This window comes from Ruditapes philippinarum, unplaced genomic scaffold (assembly GCF_026571515.1).
Source record: "Ruditapes philippinarum isolate M1 unplaced genomic scaffold, ASM2657151v2 ctg6220_1_1_1_1, whole genome shotgun sequence".
Classification (NCBI taxonomy): Eukaryota; Metazoa; Mollusca; class Bivalvia; order Venerida; family Veneridae; genus Ruditapes; species Ruditapes philippinarum.
In genome coordinates this window covers 84,306-100,456 of record NW_026857737.1, presented here as the reverse complement: position 1 = coordinate 100,456, position 16,151 = coordinate 84,306, and the positions used below count along the sequence as shown (strand labels likewise).

The 16,151-nt window shown below is 31.0% G+C and overlaps 1 protein-coding gene across 2 annotated transcripts in view; it reads left to right on the top strand.

Annotated features, from left to right (window-relative positions):
• The first annotated feature begins 6,183 nt into the window (after window positions 1-6,183).
• LOC132750755 (uncharacterized) overlaps window positions 6,184-16,151 on the top strand; it is a 29,541-nt gene continuing 19,573 nt past the window's right edge. The window contains exon 1 of one of the 2 annotated variants that reach the window (XM_060740792.1): window positions 6,184-6,267. The gene's annotated coding sequence lies outside the window, so the exon portion shown is untranslated. Of the gene's footprint in view, window positions 6,268-11,953; window positions 12,024-16,151 lie in introns of those variants that run through there. The other variant, XM_060740791.1, reaches the window with a different exon arrangement.

The window sequence follows — 16,151 nt, the reverse complement described above, 5'->3', positions numbered from 1 at the left end:
AAATCTGTTTAATTTCCGTTAAACATGTAGCATGTCCACCGCTATATGAATTGTTAATTTTCATACAAATCTTAAACTCTGTATTCATTTATATATTTATTTAATTAATTATAATTCAAGTTTCAGCTTTACAGTATTATGGATTTCATGTAACTTATTATAAGTGTTTTATTTGAATTAAGCTTTATATAATAAAAACGCAACAGGTCTATTTTACCGGCCGACCACAGCGTGGGCGATCACGTACCAATTGTTTATGCTGACATTGGGTCACCGCAAATAGTATTTGCTGATTTTTTGTTTTATCTTGTCAATATTGGAATAATAAATATATACCATGTTCCAGGCACGCATTTTCCGATTCAAGTTATGCATATTTTCCCAATATGTTTTGAGAAAGTTTGACGCATATTTTACTGAAAATATTGCCAATTAGATTCTTTTTCTGCAAGCATATCGGGAAAAGTAAAAGTGCTGCTATGAAAAAATATACACCGGTGGAATTGCCAAATATTTACATGGAACTTTGTTTGATTTTTTCAGATATTAAAAGATATAACGAATAATTAGCAATGCCATTTTCACTCTTGGCCAACTTTTACCGTAAATAACGGACACATGGTCACACTTTGTGCAACTAGCTGACGCCTTTTTTAAACACATCCGAAGTTTTCGCCACTCATTATGTATCGGATAAATATATATCTAAAAAAGAAATTCGGTTAACATATGCTGCCCAAAGGTATGCACATTTGAAAGAGACATTTAGGACATTGAAAACCATTCATTATCATTAGAAATCTCGAAAGAATCTACATAAGTGACGTAATTGTTAACAGATACGAACAACACCAGCATTTATTGAACTGTCTGACTTTCTAACCTCTTAACTTGCTGAACTTACACATACTTCTTTTGCAATGTATAGTCAAACGCACACATTTCAAATTAAAAATGAAAATGAAAAAAGACTTTGGGTTTTTGAATGCACACGTATATCAAATAACATACACGTTTATATATTGCGTTGTTGTTGTTCTTCTTCATAAATAATCAAAAAATTGAATACTACAAAAAACAAAATGTACAGTATGTTTACAGTTTCCGTTAAATAATAAATCTTACTGTAACATTATTTTATCTTCAAAAGTAGAGTAAGCTTTTATCACCAGATATAATCTATATACAAATATATTTTTGGCGTTATCTGTCACTATCAATTCAGGTTTAAACCTTGTACCATTCCTTTATCAGAACAGAACATGTTTTATTACACATAAACTGTACGGTTTTAAGTGTTTAACAAAGAACATATACTATATACCTTTATCTGTTTAAGTGTCATTTTACAATCAATGTACGATAAATAAACAAAACCCTAATTTTCGTCCAAGGCATGTAAAAATGATTCGTAAGCGTGGGAACCACAATCTGACTAAAGTTCAGATCTACGTATTTCTTTTATGTAGATATGATAACGACCGTGTATGTTTTTCCTTCTTTATAATTAAGATTTCTGGAAAAAATATATTTTAGCCATGCAATAAAACCGGTTTTTACATAGGTATTAGAAGAATCATTAGAAGCATTATCAAAATACCGTTACACGTGGAAGTTAAACAAATTGTAGTAATTTTTAAAATAAAAAATATAAAAAAAATATTTTCAATTTGTAATGGGCAAGATTGTTTTGCCAGTTTACGCTCGGCTTTATGGACAACGCCATGTTTGTTCTCGAAATCGTGAAAATTACCATGATCTCAGTATTGGTTTCCGATTGCATGGAACCATTACAAGCAATTTGTGATTTTTTTATTTGATTTTTATAAGAAGTAACTTTCACATCAGTTTCCCAAAATTGTCAAGTCTATACATAGCTCTATCTATACAAATGTTTATTTACATTCGCACTGTCAACTGCATTTGCCTTATGCTATGTTCTCACCGCCGATCAGATCAACTCGATCGTCCCGATCACATTAATTCCCCGATGAAGCCCGACCAAGCTGGATTAAATGCACATTCACGACTCCTACACGACCTCAAGTTGACCCTACACGATGTTTTACGACTTCATCTCGACGACAACCCGACCAACAACCCGACTTCTTCTCGATCACCCAGACCTATAGGCGTGTCATACACGATCTTAACTAGACTAACTGGACCTCTGCTCGGTCGTTGCCAGATTTCCACCCGACCAGATCGTAATGATCGTAATTGAGTCGTGAATAGTCGTATATCGAATTGTTTAGAATATAATCTTAAACATTCCTAGTTCAAATCAGTTAGGATGGAGATTGAGCAGTTGCAGTTGTGGTCCAGATAGTCCGAGTACTCGTACTGCATATTGCCTTTTTGCCCTTTCTAGGCATTTTTGTTGTCAGAATTTGGAGTTGCTCTATCTAATGAGACACCAACAATAAGTTTACATCTACATATTGTTTAGGTTTCGTGAACTCGTGTATGGTCGAATAACTATCGGGAAGAGATCGTGTTTGGTCGTGTAGCAGTCGCGTAGTAGTCTAGTTATTCTGGACAATAGATCGAACAGAGGTCGAGTTGATCGGGCTGCGATCGGATAATGCTCAAGTAGAAGTCGAAATGATCGTGTACAGATCGGGTAATATCATGTATACCCGATGTATACCCGACCAAACTAGATCGTTACACGATTTATTCTCGATCAACTAGATCTTCTTCTCGATCACTATACGATCGCTTCTCGACCGCTGATCTACTCAATCACTACTCGAATGTTTTTGACATGTCAAAAAAACTCGGGTAGGAAGCCCGAGCCATGCCGACCAAGGTAGACCGACCCGACAATCCCCGATCACGCATGCAGACCGAGCTAGACCGGTACCGATCGCTTGATCGTGCATGATCGATCGGCGGTGATAAAACAGTATTACATATTTAACATCGAGATGCTGGCTAGACATGTTACTGAGCATGCGAAATATGTATATATTTATAAAGTAGCTAATAGCCTATGTTACTGCAATTCCACTCTTTTATAACTAAAATAAATTTGTGCTTTAATATATCATCATACAATGTCATATGGGAACTAGATAATTCATGTGTACATTTTTTTAAACAATCTCTTATTTTCTGCAAGAATAATTAAGCATTTAATAATTATTTACTATACATCAATTTTATTTTTTTAAACCATTGATTCCCCACAGTAACATCCCGACCACTGCGTGTGCGGTAAGGTGAAATATTTCTGTTGATGTAACGAGTTTTGTAAATGGCAGAATTAATGTCCAGTTGTCCCGACATTTTCTGACAGCGATGTTGCATTTATTTCTAAAATAAGGTGATGAAGGATCTTCCTTGTTTTTGATGACATCGGAGACAAATGTTTCTACAGAGTTTGCACAATTTTCCCGAGTTTTGTGGAGAAAATGCTCGTAAATTGAGTTATCCGTATGACCTGTCATCGTGAACTGCAATGATCACGGCTGGTTCCAATGTTTGATTTTTTAATCCTTCATCAGTCGTCTACACTAATTTGGGAAGGGATTATGACCAGTAAACCCGCTTAATTAATTTGAGTATGTTAATTTCGCAACTACGTCCTCAAATGTATTTATTGGGTAATACAGTCCTTGGTTATTCTCATTGAGTGCTTTTGGATCAAAGGATACTCGTATTGTGCCTATCGCGGGTTACTTTTGTATTAACTAATTCAGTAAGTTCTGTTACCCTTTTGTCTTTTTCGGCCATAGATCATTTTAAATATTCTCCTGTAGTGCTACGGGGATTGCCTCCATGGACATAAGACACACACATCAATTTCTTTTTAATGCGAAGAACACGTTCCCGGAAATAGACCAATACCTTTAATTGGTCATTATATTAAAAAAGTTTTTGATAATTTGCTTTGCTACCCTGAAAATGTTAACTTGATAAGCTCAAGTTAGTTTGCCTTATCCCTAGTTAGAGTAGCGCTTCCGTTTATAAGTCTTTCTCTAAATTTGCCTGATTTACACCCGAGCACTAGGTGGTCACACACCATGTCGTACGTATAGTTAAAATTACATTCTCTTTCGCTGATACGCAGTCGTGTGAAAGAATCTTCTCAGTTTTCTCATTGAATTTTGTTCAAAAATTAGATTTAGTTTCGGTTTAGCATGTGCCCTAAACTGATCGGTTTCGAACATGTCTATGTTGAGTGTATTTCTCGACCCTAAACTCCAGCCCATCACAATAAATATGATATTTGTTCTGGCTCCGATTTTTCTTTTAATGGTACTGTTAACATTAATTTTGCATGTCTATCAAATTTCTAGATTTTTTTTGGCAGGTGAAATGACTTCCAATCCATTTATGTGGTAAATTCTATTAAATTCCGTTTCAAAATTTTAATGTAATTTAATGTCGTCATAGTACAATAAAATCTCACAAAGCCCGTGGTATGAGTCATGTGCAGTAAAGAATGACGTTGTCAGTTGTTGTCAGACAATCTAAATAATAGGTGTTTTCTCATATTGTTTTGATAATAATCCAAATGAGTATAATATTTTGAATATTTTTTTAAAAATTTCTTCCGACACTATGTTTGTTTTTTTGGAGATTTAATATAAACATGTAGGCTATACAAAATAGTGATATTACTCGAACACTTGTACAATTATAAATCGTCATATTGAAAGCACTCAAGTCAAAAGTGTTATTCATATTGGCTGAAAAGAAACTAGCCCACTTAGTGCAAGGCCCATTTCAAAATGATGTAGACGATTGTTAATATTCTATTGCCATAACAATAGAAAGAGTGTGTTCAAAATGTATGACGTATCTTTTACAACAGCAATAATGTGTATATAAAATTGTTAAATTGTAAGCAAAAGTGAAACTATACACGGAAATGATAACATTTGTGGATATCAACGAACACTAGTATAGAAGATCCCAGAATTATGAAATGAGAGTTTGAAATAAAGCTAAAAGCGTAGAAGATATACTTGCTTAAAACAATCAACATTATCATTAAATTATTCCCTTTAAGCATTTACTTGATTAATGATATCTTTTTACTATAGAACGTTTAAAACTTGTATACACGTATAAATCGCTGTACTATTCAAGATTTAATTCTTCATGATACGAATAGTTGTTTTAAGAAACCATTATTTTCTTCACTATTGTTTTAATGTAGTTTACGATAATGAGCTATGAAATGCATACATATGTAAAAGGATAACCCCATCAATGTCAAATTCCAATAATGTTTTGTTTTCTAAAAGCTATTATTGAATTATGCTATAATATCAATATGAAAACGAAAATAAAAATATGAAAAAATGTAAAAAATTACGACACACATATTCTTATGGTTTAAACAGAAATCATGTATAAGGATATATGTTAAATGTAAGACTTACTACATAATTTTTCAAGTTAGGCAGAAATTAAGATATCCTTATTTTCTATAATGCATCTTCCAATTCTTTCTTATGCTGTGCATATATCGTGTTATTTGGACTTGACTGTCCTATCTGTTAAATAGGGGAAAGTATAAAGAGTGTTTGAATATGTGGATTTGGAAGGTAAATAATTGAAAATTCATGACAAAACATCACAGAAAACATGCAAGTGTAATAGCAATTATCAATAACTATGCGTAGTTTTGAATCCAGCTGTACATGTTTTACTAATCAAAAGTTATTGTTTGGCAATAGTGGGCTTAGACTGTATAACTTAATATCTAGGAGGTTTTTTTGTTTTGTTTTTTGTCAGTTTCCGGAAATTTTACAATTAAAGCATTGAGTTTAAATGACAATGTAAGGACATACCCATTAAGGGTGGTTTTCAAATTTTAATTAATCAGGATAATCGTCATTGTATGACCTATTAACTGCAAATATATCTAACTAATATTGCATACACATACAACGAGTCGCTGTTATAAACACCAGACCTGGCTTCAAATGTTTCTATAATAATCATCATTGTAGTATGACACTGCAAGATGTCTGATAAAAAGAGGATATTGAATGAGTATAGATGTACCGAATTTATTTAAACGAGTTGAATAAAACTTTTGTTCATGATTTTCAATTTAACAGTTTGTTTTTATATTTGAACGATTTTAAACATTTACGTAATCTTTTATCGAGCCAAATCGCAGATACCGTTTACAGATAAGATAATAAATGACATTTATAATGAGTGCAACAATGTGATGAATTTATTTTCTGTTTCTTGTCGAATTCGTTCTGAATTCAGGATTGTTTTTATATACGTATTTCAAAGGTATGATAGATTATTAAATATTGAGTGCAATTTACTAGTAAGGATAAATTGAACAAGGATGATGAGATGGTTGCATTGATTTTAGATTTAACATTTTTCAAGATTTTAAGAAAGACAAAACAAACACAATTTGATAAAGCTCAGAGGAAACCCATAATTAGCTTTATAAAAACACATGTAGAATGTTAATCACAAAAACTGTTTCATTTAAAATGACAGTGATATTTCTTAATTATACAAATATTTTAAAGATATTTTAAATCAAAATCAAATATATCGTACTGAATTTGATATTTAGGTATTTGGAAAGACAAAAAGACAGTTTTCATTCTTTGGTGTCACCAGTATAACCATTCAAAACAATATATGTCCTTTTTCATTTTAATGCTTCTCTTGAAATGTTTGACAATACATTGCTTTATCTATTGTAAATAACTTTATTAACGAGCATGCCGTAAAGTACATGTTTATAAAAATAACAAACACTTGTTTTATGTTGTTGGTGTTCTGCATAAATAAACAGAAACTTGAATACTACAAAAGGCAAAGGTCTGAAAGGGGTATGTACAGAATGTACATTATGTTAACAGTTGTCGTTCATGCAAACTCGTCATTTAATAAAGCTTAATTTAACATAACCTTATTTTCACGGATAGGGTCAACTTCTACCATCAGTAATATATGTACAAGTACATTATCTTATTTACATTGCTGCTTTATCTTTCACTATTAATTTTAGTTTAAACATTGTTACAATACTTTATCTATAATACTGTTAATAGTGTAATGTCGCTGTCAACCAAAAATGGGTAAGAGTGGTCAATTATAAAAGCGACGTTTTCACAGTAACTAATGTTTTCTTCTACATAATTCTCATTAATACAAAAATATTTCATATAAGAGAAAACAGTTTGTAAACAACATTAAAATCTGGCATCATATTAAAAGGAAAAAAATCAACACTAGTCACCTTCATCTTGTATGCATTCAAGTCAATAGTGCTCGTTATCCTGGCTGAAAAGAAACAAACTTACACTTAGCACATTGCCCAATGCAGAATCTGGGATACAACTATTGCCTTAACAATTAAAAAAGTGTTGTTGTTTGTTTTCAAAATGAATGAAAACATTTTCAAAAGTGCAATATTACAAGAAAATTATAAACTTCGTGGATAAAGCAACCTTCACTAACACTTGCATTAGATGTTAGAAAAACAAACATGAAATGAGAGTTAGAAAAAAGCTTTAAAATATAGAAGATAATTATATTTGTTGAAAATATTTAATACATGTTATTGTTTAATCTACCTGAAGTTTTTACTTAGTTAATGATATCATCTTACTGAAACAAGTGCCAAACTTTTTGAGCTATACAATATTTAATTCTTTATTACATGAAAAGTGGTCTAAAAGTACTTAATGAAATTATTATTTTAAAGAAATATTTATTTAAATTTACTTAACAAAAACTTGGGAATACAAAATGCCCAATAAGTACTTCAGTTTGTAATAATGAGCTATGAAATACACACATATGTATTGCTTATAAATAAGGATAGCCTGAGGATAGTCCAATGCTATTTCATTTCCTAAAAACAATCACATGTACAATTTTAATGACTTATGCTTTTATATTGAAACGAAATTCAAAGTAGAAAAAAATATGAAAAAGGTAGAAAAATGCACTTACTTGTAAAGTTATAAAAGAAAGCAAAATAATTGTATCACTTTCTAAAAATATATATGAAATTGAACCTTTCTGATACCTTCTCCTAGTAAGGCAGACATTAAGATAAACTTCATGGTAACAGTTTAATTTCCATCTTATATTGATGTCATTTGATGATTTCAGAAAATAATCTCGGATCCTATCTAAATATGTTACCATGTCTATTGCTTTCTAATACATGTAGTTTGGTAAGATATTAAACTCAGTCACAGAGAATGTTTTCTTCAATACAATTTCCTGGTTTTGCCATACAGTATCTTGCATGGTTTTAATACTCTAGTCTGAAATAAAAAAAAATACATTTGAATAGTTTAAAAATGGTTTATTTTTTTTCTTTTATCTTGATTGTGAAGTGAAATATTAGCTTATATTTATAACCATCAATTTTACAGCAGTGCATTGAGGGCAAATGTAAAAACGTATCTTTCTTTCTTATTTAACAGCAAACCTGTTCATAGAGATATTTCCCGAAATTTTCTATGGAAGCAAATCAAGTACTTGGACAAACTTACCCGTGCAATGTGGCCGAAATTTTTCATATTTTATTTTTCATTTCAACAATATTGTAATTGTTTACATATCATTCACACAATAATTACATATAAAATAATCACTTGTATCAGTAACTACAAATAATAAATATTTATTACATCAATTATATATAAACTAATTATTTCAAAACATGGCGTTATTCTAAGATTTTATGTTTTACTATTACCACGGTAGTGTTCCTCCTTGTTAATGTGTGTCATAATCAGTTATAGAGCTAATACGAACACAGAACTTTGATTGATAATGTCTGGCAGACCCAGACGTCTTTATTGTCTTAGAATAGATTATGATATATTCAAAAGATTAACCAAAAACTTCAAATACGCTTTTATACAGAAAACAATTGCAGCAAACGTTATAATAGATAACACAAAGTTGGACAACAAAAACCAACAATTGTAGCAAACTTTATAATAGATGACACAAAGTTGGACAACAAAAACCACAACAAAAACCAACAATTGTAGCAAACGTTATAATAGATGACACAAAGTTGGACAACACAAAATCAATAATACAATAGATGGCACAAAGTTGGACATCAAACACGCCCAACATATGTAGAATATAAACTAATATTCATAAAATATTTTTGCAAATCGTGGTCGACTCGCCCAGGAAAAAGCATTGTCTGGAAACCTGTGCCCTTTTATCTTGTGTCTAGTACCACTTGATGTAGGGCTACATCCTTGAAAAATATTTTACAAACCCTTAACTTCAAGTTAGTAGGCTGATTAACATAAAAGTTAAGTTTATTCATTTTGAGTACAAAATGATAATATGCAAAAAAAAATAAAGTAAAACAAAAACAAAAGGAAAACTTCATAGGTAAAGTCCAATGTGATACATAAAGACTACAAAAAAAACTATTACATTAAAATACAACATATCCAAGTTAAATGAAGTTATTTATATCACTTCTAGTTCCGGTGGGTGCAGGGTAGGTAAGGGAAGAAAAAAAGAATATAATATATATAAGTATTGCAGTATTTAACTACAAATGTGAGTCCGGGTCAAAGAAAATGATACTGTATAGAAGTTGTCAATCGCGCGTATTTCAAAGAATGAAAGGGTTTTGCGTGATTCATTACAACTTAATCAAACCAAGCCATCTCCCTTCCCATGTGAAAGTGTACAATTTGCGCGCCTCCTGCTGTTATTGTGCAGTCATAAGAAATATACAGTATATGGAACAGATTAATTAACGTTACAGTATAGGCTTGAAATACATATCTTAAAGAAATTGGTGATGGTTACTAATAAAACATAAACGAATTTATATGCGATATAAATTACAATTTTATGCATGTTATTTCTTGCAATCTTAGGTGTAGTTGTTGTTATTAATATAATATTTAGGAAAAAGATATCAAATTGAGTGCATTGTTGAAGAATATTTCGAGTTCAAAGGCGTAGGAATATAATCACGAAACCGATAGGTCTAAGTGATAAATTACAAAGGTTTTGAACGAATGACCATGTAATGTTATACTATTACAATGCATAACAAATAAGTGTCTATTTCCATTCTAACATGACAAAAGAAAAAAGAATGTATAAAGATATTCTAAACTGCATTAAGCAAAGAAGTAATTTTCCAGACGCCATTTTCTTAATTGTTGTCATATCTGAAGTCATATAACGTGTAAGCATTACTTTTTTATATTGTGCATATATCGTGCAATAATGCACTTGAATCTGTTTGATAGGGGAACAGTGTGAAGCGTGTTTGAATATGTGATTTTTGAATGTAAATATTCAAAGATTTTTGACAAATATTTTAAAGAAAACAAGTAACTGTAATATTAATCAACTATAGCTTTGCGCAAATTTAAATCGACTTATTGTACCGATTATACGTTATTGTTTGGCAATATTGACCTGGAACTCAAAGTTATCTTTTACGATTAAGGCATTGAGTTGAAATAATAGAGTAAAAACCTACCCCTTCAGGTTTGTTACCAAATCCTAATTAATCAGGATACTGGTCATTGTTTGACAATATATCTACCTCATATTGCATACACTTACAATGCACATCAAAACATAGCTTCTAATGCTTGTTGTAAAACACGGCAACATAACTGGTAATTCATAAATAGACCATATTGAATGAGTGTAGGTTAAATACCGTATTTCCAGATTCATTGAAAGAGTTGAATAGACTAATTTTATGCCAGCCTCTGGCGTTAAACAACGAGTTCGATGAAGTTAATAATGAAGCAATACGAATTTGTGAAATATCAAATAAAGAATTGTTAACAGTAAGAAAAGATTCATTTTTTCATTGACGCCATTATTGTGTAACGCACCTTTACGCAATGCCTGTTTTTATAAAAGTTGAGCTAAATTGTTGTTGATATTGTTGTTGATGATGATTGTGTTGTTATTCTGTAATACTGAATAGCATGAATCATAAGAAATTAAGGTAAGTTGCTATTTATAAAGCTTGTCTGCTTTTCGTGAACGTCCCTCTCCAATGTTATATCCTTAAAACTATACATCACAAAGTCTTCATATTTCACATATTGATTGGTCATAACTAGTAAATGACCCATATTCATCTTAAGGTCACTAGGTCAAAGGTCAAGGTTGCAGTGGCCTTAAATGTCAGAATAGTTTCCGCTGATTATCTTAAAAACTGTTAATCACAAAGTCTTTATATTTTGCATACTGGTTGCTTATAATAAGTATATGACTCCTACATCAAAGGTGAGGGTCACAGGGGCCTTAACTAGCAAAATGTTTTACGCTGCATACCATGGAAATTATTCATCACAAAGTCTTCATATTTTACATACTGATTGGTCATAATAAGTAGATGACCCCTATTAATTTTAAGGGCAACTAGGTTAAAGATGAAAGCCACAGGGGGTCTTTAAATGTCAGAATGGTTTCTGCTGATTATCTTAAAACTATTTATCACAAAGTATTTGTATTTCAGCTACTGATTGGTCGTAACTAGTAGATGACCCCTATTGATTTTCATGTCACTAGGTCAAAGGTCAATTTCACAGCGACCTTAAATGTCAGAATGGTTACATTTATATGATTATTTATATATTTTATTCCAGCTACTCTCCAATTTGTATAACTTATTAATGATAGCTTTCATTTAGTTTCAGGTCATATATTGGTCCTTATTTTTTTCCGTAACTGAACACTTCCATTACTTATTTATAGCATATTTTTATAACAAAATTACCAATGGTATGAGTCAAGGACTAGAAACGGGGGCATATGTGTTGTTCGACATTTCTTGTTTTATTTAACAGTTTGTCTTTTAATTGGGATGATTTAAAACATTTACGTCATATTTTATCAAGCAAAATCAGATCTAGAGATACCATTCACAGATAAGATAAAAATTGAATTTATATTTAGTGCAACTATGCGATGAGTTACCTTTCTGTATCTTGATGATTTCGTTCTGACTGAAAGCATTTTATTCAGGATTTTTTATATATAATTCAAAGGTATGACTGAATTATTTAATATTGACTTCAGCCAATTTACTAGAAATGATAAACTAAACAAAAAATTAAATGATTTCATTGTTTTTGAATGATACATTTATCAAGAATTATCTTTTACATTTAAGAAAAACAAAACAAATACAATTTTATTAATTGACAGGAAAATCATAATTGTCTTCATACAAACATACGTAGAATGATTATCACAAAATCTGTTTCATGTAAAATGACATTGATATTTCTAAATTATACAAATATTTTAAAAATACTTTGATTCAAATTCAAATATATTGTACTGAATTTGATATTTGGATATTTGTTTGCATAATGGCACCAAAATAGCTTGATTTTCTGGTTTAAATAGCAAATGTGCCACGAGTCCATTGCGAGATATCATAAAGACAGTCTTTAGCTAACCTGTCACAAAATGACAGGGTGAGCTTTTGTGACCGCTTGTCGCCCAGCGTCCGTCCGGCGTCCGTCCGTCCGTCGTCCGTAAACTTTTACTTTAAATGACATCTCCCAATAAACCACTAGGCCAATTTCATCCTAACTTCACAGGAATGTTCCTTTGGTGGTCACAACAACCGAAAACAACCGAAAGAAAAAACTAAAAATATTTTATTTAAGAAAATCAAAGAGCTAGAGCTTAGATATTTGGCATGAAACATCATCTAGTGAGTGTCTACTAAATTTGTTCAAATATAAGCCCTTGGATTAAAATTGGCCCCGCCGCAGGGGGTCATTGATTTTCCCTATATGCATGTAGTAAAAACTGAAAAATCTTCTTTTAAAGAACCCAAAGAGCTAAAGCTTAGCAACAAAGCATGAAACATTCTAGTGGGTGTCTACCAAGATTGTTCAAAGAAAAAAAAACCCTGGGGTCAAAATTGGCCCCGCCCCAGGGGGGTCATTGTTTTTCCCTTTATGTTAAAACTTAAAAATCTTCTTTTAAAAAATCTTAAGAGCTAGAGCTAAGATATTTAGCATGAAACATCTTCTTATGGGTGTCTACCATTTTTGTTCAAATAAGGGCTCTGGGGTCAAAATTGGCCCCGCCCAGGGGAAATCATTGATTTTCCTTATATATATATATAAAGTAAAAACATATTCTGTTGAAAAACCCAAAGAGCTAGAGTTGAGATATTAAGCATGAATTATCTTCTAGTGAGTGTCTACCAAGTTTGTTCAAATAAAAGCCCTTGGGACAAAATTGGCCCGCCCAGAGGGGGTCATTGTCTCTCCCCATATCTGTATAGTAAAAATCTTTTAGAGCTAGAGCTTAGATATTTATCATAAAACATCTTCAAATAGGTGTCTACCAGGTTTGTTCAAATAAAAGCCCTTGGGACAAAATTGGCCCGCCCAGAGGGGGTCATTGTCTTTCCCCATATCTGTATAGTAAAAATCTTCTTTGAGCTAGAGCTTAGATATTTATCATAAAACATCTTCAAATGGGTGTCTATCAGGTTTGTTCAAATAAAAGCCCCTGGGTTAAAATTGGCCCCGCCCCGGGCGCCTATATACAGGTGAGCGATTTCAGGGCCATCATGGCCCTCTTGTTATTATTTCGTGTCACCACTGTTACCATTCAAAACAATATATGTCCTTTATCATTTTAATATTTCATTTGAAATGTGTGTCTTTGACAATACCTTCCTTTTTCTCTTGTAAATAACTTTATTAACAAGCATGCCGTAAAGTAAATGTATATATAATAACATACACTTGTTTTTTGTTGTTGGTGTCCGGCATGACTAAACGAAAACATGAATACTACAATAGGCAAAGGTCTGAAAGGGGTTTGTACAGAATGTACATTATGTTTACAGTTGTCGGTCGTGCCATCTCGTAATATAATAAAGCTTAATGTAACATAACCTTATTTTCACGGATAGGGTCAACTTCTACCATCAGTTATATATGTATAAGTTCATTGTCTTATTTACATTGCTGCGTTATCTTTCAATATCAATTCTAGTTTAAACATTATAACAATACTTTATCTACAATACTGTAAATAATAGTGTTATATCGCTGTCAACCAAAAATGTGTTAGAGTGGTCAATTATACAAGTGACATTTTTCCAGTAACTAATGTTTTCTTCTAGATAATACTCAGTATACAAAAATATTTCATATAAAAAGAAAACAGTTCAGTTTGCAAACAACATAAAAATCTGACATCACATTAAAAGAAAAAACAGCACTTGTCATATTTTCATCTTGTATGCATTCAAGTCAATAATGCTATCTCGCTATCTTAGCTGAAAAGAAACAAACTTTCACTTAGTACAATTCAGAATGTGGGATACAACTATTGCCTTTACTATTGAAAAAAGTGTTATTTTTTTCAAAGAGTATGAAAATGATTTTCAAAAAGTGCAATATTACAAGAAAAATTCTAAACTTCGTGGATAAAGCAAAACCCTGGGAACACAAAATGTTCCACATGTTCTGCAGTTTTCGATAATGATCTATGAAATACATACATATATACAACTTATAGATGACGATAGCCTGATGAGTGTCAAAAATCAATGTTATTTTATTTCTTAAAAACTTAGATGCAAAATCTTATACTATCATATTAAAACGAAAATCAAAGTATAAAAAAGTTCGAAAAATGCACATACTTGTAAAGTTAAAACATCAAGCAAAAATAAAACAAAAAATGTATCACTTTCTAAAATATATGAAAGTGGAACTTACTACATATTTTTTCTTAGTAAGGCAGCCATTAATATATCTTTCCTGGTAACAGTGTAATTTCCATCTTATATTGATGTCATTTGATGATTTCAGAACACAGTCTCTAATCATATCTCAGTCTATAGCTATTTTTTTTTAAAAAGTTTGTTAAGATATAAAACTCAGAACAGTGTATATTTTCTTCAATAAAAAATTCTGGCCTTGCCATACAGTATCTTGCATGGATTTAATAATGTAGTCTGAAAAGAAAATACAGTTGGATAGTTTAAAAATGTTAAGCTATAATCCTTGGTTTAGACATTTTTATTTTATATTGATTGTATATATTTTTTATCATCATTAATTCTAGGACACCGTTTTTAAATTAATAAGCATGTAAATTACAACTTCTTGGCACACTTTGGGCAAAAATACTACATAGTTGTACACATTTGAAGCCTGTCCTTTAATCGAACCTAGGCCCCATTAAATACCGGTTTAACAATAAAAAAACAATGTTGTGCTTTGAATCGATATTAATCATAGTAACAGAAATGTATTAAGCATTTCACGAACAGAACTGTCATACAATATGTAATATTATGTTGTTTGTTATGGGAGTAAACAAATTATAACTGTAATGAGACATTAAAGGCACAGGTGTTTTCTGTGATTACAAGTTTAATACTGTACATAAACTTTTTATAAGAACTGTAGCACTACTATTATATAGGCATCAACAGATTCTCACTTTATCATGAAAAATATAATAAGCGTTCAATTATTTATTTTTTTATTTAAGATGTCACCCAACCTTATTACAAGATGTTTTGAAAGATAATATTTTGCTTATATATGTATGTGCATAAAATACTTTATCAAACATTATAAATATTGAACTTGAATGCCGATGGTCTCTTAAGAGAAAAATCGCTAGAACTGATCTTAATACTCTATCGAATATTATATATACATATTTATGAAAAACACGTGCTCGAATACATATAATCTATCAATACTTGTATTTGTATTCTTTTACAGTGATGCAATAAGTCTCCACTACTGGAAGCGGAGAACCAACCAGTAATTGTTAAGCTCTACCTGAATTCTAAATTTTTTTCTTCATATAAACTGAACATTGTTTTGCCATGACATATTTGTTAATTGTCCTATGTAAGAATACATATATTTAAAATATTAAGTTATTCTTAATTTGGTGAATTCTGATTTCATCATTTTGAAATAAAATGATAAAGATGAGATATGAAATAAACGGAATTCTTAAAATTCTCAACAGATATTCACGGAATGTTTGTATGCTTTATTATTAGAAAACAAAAATTAACTATAAAGTTTTGTGAAGTTAAAATTGGCTCAACAATGTATCATCTTGAAACTAGCTAATTTTAATATTCCTGAAATGAATAAATAAATCGT